The sequence below is a fragment of the Scylla paramamosain genome, chromosome 1 (assembly GCF_035594125.1).
Source record: "Scylla paramamosain isolate STU-SP2022 chromosome 1, ASM3559412v1, whole genome shotgun sequence".
NCBI classification, from domain to species: Eukaryota; Metazoa; Arthropoda; class Malacostraca; order Decapoda; family Portunidae; genus Scylla; species Scylla paramamosain.
Window position 1 is genome coordinate 40,597,693 of NC_087151.1, and position 5,000 is coordinate 40,602,692.

Here is a 5,000-nt window from a genome sequence, read left to right on the forward strand (position 1 = left end):
CTCACTTTCCGCCTTTTCTTTTCTTTATGTCATTTTTTCAACACAAAGGAAACAAGACAGGAGTTTAAAGTAAAAAAAAAAAAAAGGGAAAGGAGGAGAAGGAGAAGGAGAGAGGAAAACCTGTCTGTCATGTCCAAGAAAAGTACCTTTCCTCCGCTCCTCTCCCCCATTCCCACCCTCCCCCAATCCTCGCCCTTTCCTCTGTCACTCAGCCTCCCTCCATTGCCCTTACAGCGCCTCCAGTCGAGTCCTGCTTCGAAGTGTTGCTTGGTGAGTTTCGAAGCTTCATGCGCTGCTCAGAGAGAGAGAGAGAGAGAGAGAGAGAGAGAGAGAGAGAGCCTACCTATAGAAGGTAAAACATAAAGCCGTTTAACCTCACTAAGGAAATTCGTGTGTGTGTGTGTGTGTGTGTCTCCACCCACACACCCACTCCACTCCCCCCGCGTCTCTCTGTATTCACCCCTTGCCCATCTCACCACCCAACCCAACACCCTCCACAGCACACCACCATGTCTCATCATCCACTGCATCCACACACCCACCCACACCACAAGAGAGAGAGAGAGGAGAGAGAGAGAGAGAGAGAGAGAGTGTGTGTGTATGTATGTATGTGGACGTGTATTATAAGGAAACGAACAAAACACGGACTATGAACCCCGTCGAGTTTTGGCGTGTGGCTGAGGGAGATGGGGCGGGACGGGGAGTGGCGTGGGGCGTGGCGGCAGGTGTGGGGCGGCCAGCCAGGTGGGGAGGCATGTCATGGAAAACGGAGTGGAATTATGAGTCGTGCTTTGGTGGTGGGTACACGACTTGCGGTATTATTGGGATGTTGTTGTGGGTGTTGATGGGGAGGTAGGTGGGGTTACCTGCTGGTCCAGACGATCTAACGAGGCACGTGCCCCTGATGGCCGAAGCTCAGAGTTTAGTGGGCAAGAGGGGCTCCTGTGAGAGGGCGGAGTCACGGTGGCGGGTGCGGCCAGACGCACGATTCAACCCATCACGCCACGCCGGACACTGCCCAGCGAGATCAAATATGATTTTTATTGAATCATGGTATTCACTCATATATTTACTGTCCAATATAAGGGTTAGAGAAGCAAATGGACGAGAGAGGAGAAGCAGCGAGTGGTGGCACTAAGACGAGAGCCATGAGCCCGGCGGTGCCCGGCAGGGGTTATACACACCAGCGGTGGGTTCTCCGCTAACTTTGTAGATTTGCAGACACACTGGGCGCGCGCTGCACTCCATCGCATCAGTCAGTCTTAGATATCTCTGGCGGTCGGTGCAGTGTAACCTCTCGCCGCCTCTCGACCCCATCGGCCCCTCTAAGGCTCCTGCAGCTCCCCCCTGGGCCCACCACGCCCCGCCAGCCCATAACTTGTCTTGCAGACCCAAGGAAGAACATTAGTCTATTACCTGTTACATCCTCGGGGGAAGGTGTGACAGTGAAAGCCTGTTGATGTGCCGTTAAGACGATCGACAGAATCAGCGTGGATAAGAACCATGACGGAGACACAGGGCTGCTGCTGCAGCTGTTGTCTTGTACCAGCCTAGCCTCCCCTAAGCCACGACCAGACCACCGGCAGCTGTCCTTTGCCTGCCCAGGTTCCTGGTGCCCTCTTGCTCGTGAGGCACCCAACCGGGGCACGCAGGCACGCCGGTGCACCACGCTGCCTGGAGGCTGCAGCAGGAGCTAAGGTGCAGCTTCACCAGAGTGCCGGTTGTTGAAAGCGAGGCCTTGTGAACCGCCGGCGAGTGGGGTCGTCCAGCTGCTGCTCTTCACCTCCATTGCCGACGCGCCGCAGAGGCAACACTTCAGCAAGGTGACTGTGTTTGCTGAGGAAAAAAATCTGTAGTGGAATATCTCGAATCTGTGTGTTTGGCGTGTGGGCGGCTGAGTGGAGAAGAGTCGTGTTGATGTGTGTTACGAGTGTACAGTGTTGTGTCCACCGAGTGTATTAGTGTGCCGCCACAGGGAGGCTAAAGCCTGCCACACCGCCATGCCCCACTGACGCGCCCACAACATGAGGTGAGTACCTACTGCCGCCCACCTCCTGCAGGCTGTGTCCACTAGTGTGTGTGTGTGTGTGTGTGTATTTACAGTGAACGTGATCGTGTGGGCGGACTAAACTACATACAGTATATACCTGTAAACATGGTATACATATATGTGTGTGTGTGTGTGTGTGTGTGTGTGTGTGTGTGTGTGTGTGTGTACGTGAATAAGAAGTACAAGATATACTGTACACATAGATGTACTGTGTGTGTGTGTGTGTGTGTGTGTGTGTGTGTATGTATATGTGTATGTATGTATGTACAGGTATTTATAACGTGTTTTCTGTGAGAGAGAGAGAGAGAGAGAGAGAGAGAGAGAGAGAGAGAGAGAGAGAGAGAGAGAGAGAGAGAGAGAGAGCATATGTATGTAGCTATGTACATTTTGTTAGATTAGATTCGGTTAGGTTAGGTAGGCTACTTAAGGCGTGGCGGGAACGGTGAACATTGAGGTAAAAGTGAAAGTTCGGGAGTGAGGTTGGGACGCATTAGTGGCAGGGAGATGAATGGCCGCCGGGACACGGATGCATCCAGATCGCGGGGCACAGCAGGATTAATAGAGCACACTGAGATAAGCCGGCGAGGAGGACTGGATTAGCAGGCGAGGAGTGGGATGAGGGAGCAAGGGGCGAACTGGATTAGTGGAGAACGTTTAGACAGAGCACATTGGAATGATCTGATTAGGAAAGCGATTGGATAACACTTTCACGGCAGCTGAGGGATTGTGGGAAGGATTAAGATTAGAGTGGAGGGCGCTGTAATCCTGAGTGTGTGTGTGTGTGTGTGTGTGTGTGTGTGTGTGTGTGTGTGTGTGTGTGTGTGTGTGTGTGTATTATGAGCAGGAAAGTCAATTATGCTGCCCACTATGTATGTACTATTATTATTATTATTATTATTATTATTATTATTATTATTATTATTATTGTTGTTGTTGTTGTTGTTGTTGTAGTCATCATCACCATCATCATTATCGTTATTATCATTGCGTAAAGCGGATATTGATCAAGAAAGGCAAAAAAAAACAGTGGGTAATAATGATAACAAATTACTCTATTCAGTTTCTCTCTCTCTCTCTCTCTCTCTCTCTCTCTCTCTCTCTCTCTCTCTCTCTCTCTCTCTCTCTCTCTCTCTCTCTCTCTCTCTCTCTCTCTCTCTCTCTCTGATTGGAATGGGGGTGGGGGAAGGAAGGGAGAGACATAGAGAGGAACGGTAACTTAGATGCCCAATCTCTGGCCATGTGTGTGTCCTTGAGTGGCCGCCTTCATGAGCTGAAAAAGTTATGCTACTGACCGAGTTATAGTGGCCAGTCTGCTTTGATTCATTTATTTAACTAACTCTTTCACTGCAATCTGGCATTACTCTCTTTAATCTAATTCAACTCTGAGGCATCTTTTCTTGTTCCACGGCCACTTGCAAATATTGTACAGCTTAGAAATTACAAAATGTACTCTTTTTTCTTTTCCCGTTCCTTTCTTGCATGGGACACGTACAGATTCCATGCATTGCCTTAGCGTCGTGAATTGTTGCATATCGCAGTGAAAGGGTTAATACGGTAGAAGGACTTTGGGCAAGGGCAACAGAAACTGGTGAAAAGAAAAGGCCCATGTAAGGCGCCAGATCCCACGGGACACAGCATAAGGGGAAGTCCAAAATAACTTCAAGAATTGTCTCCTTTGATCCGGAAGAGATTGGTTTCAGTCTAATGGTATTCTTCTGACCAAACACTCGACTCTCTGATGCTTTGTCCTTAAGAGTGAATGAGTCTGGACGAATTTATAGAGGAGGAGGAAGAAAGAGAGAGGAAGGAGAAGTAAGAAGCAAAGAATAAGAAAGCGAAAGAAGAGGAAAGGGAACAGGGAGGAGGAAAGAGAGATAGACAATGAGAATAGAAAAAATGAACGACACACACACACACACACACACACACACACACACACACACACACACACACACACACACACACACACACACACACACACACTCAAGTTCTTTAAACCCAGTCACGAATGTTGCACAATTCTCTCTCTCTCTCTCTCTCTCTCTCTCTCTCTCTCTCTCTCTCTCTCTCTCTCTCTCTCTCTCTCTCTCTCTCTCTCTCTCGCTTCCGTCTTTACTATTCTGCGTGTTTTCCTTTATATTAGATACCTTAGCTTATCTCAATCTCATTATGGCCAAGAGGTATGCTGCTACTTGTTCTTCCTTTGTGTTCCTCCTTCCTCCACGGAAAGACAAATATAAGTGAGGTTGGAGGGAATGAATGGAAGGAAGACTAGAGGAAGGGGAAGAGGAGGAGATGGAGAGGAGGGGCGAAGAGGAGGAGGAGGAGGAGGACGATATTTTGTCCACTATTTATCTGGTGCTCTCTCTCTCTCTCTCTCTCTCTCTCTCTCTCTCTCTCTCTCTCTCTCTCTCTCTCTCTCTCTCTCTCTCTCTCTCTCTCTCTCTCTCTCATTCCATACTTTCATACATACCGCAGAGAGAGAGAGAGAGAGAGAGAGAGAGAGAGAGAGAGAGAGAGAGAGAGAGAGAGAGAGAGCAAGAAAATTTAAAGAGAAAAGAAGGACCACCATTACTACCACAACCATCACCACTCCCATCACAGCCATTATCACCATCATCACCGTTGCTGTCTTGTTTATTAGTCGAGGAAGAGAGGGGAGGAGGAGGAGGAGGAGGAGGAGGAAAACAAGGTGGTGATGAATATGAGGAGAATGACACAGCAATATTTACTCGTATGCATACAATTATGTCCTACTGCCGAAGGAGGAAGAAGAGGAGGAGGAGGAGGAGGAGGAGGAAGAAGAGGAGGGTGGTAAAGAGTAGAAGGCCAAGAAAGGAAAGACGAGGAGAAATTATTTATAGCAAAAGGAATTAATATAACGAGAGAGAGAGAGAGAGAGAGAGAGAGAGAGAGAGAGAGAGAGAGAGAGAGAGAGAGAGAGAGAGAA

At 48.7% G+C, this 5,000-nt stretch overlaps 1 protein-coding gene and 1 long non-coding RNA gene across 2 annotated transcripts in view; one reads left to right on the forward strand and one right to left on the reverse strand.

Moving 5' to 3' along the window:
• Nucleotides 1-5,000, reverse strand: part of LOC135105618 (uncharacterized) — a 56,880-nt gene that overhangs the window by 18,709 nt on the left and 33,171 nt on the right. The window lies entirely within an intron of this gene.
• The window catches only part of LOC135105593 (uncharacterized), a 219,527-nt gene continuing 215,214 nt past the window's right edge, over nucleotides 688-5,000 (forward strand). Inside the window, exon 1 of the mRNA XM_064013849.1 lies at nucleotides 688-2,029. The gene's annotated coding sequence lies outside the window, so the exon portion shown is untranslated. The remainder of the gene's footprint in view (nucleotides 2,030-5,000) is intronic.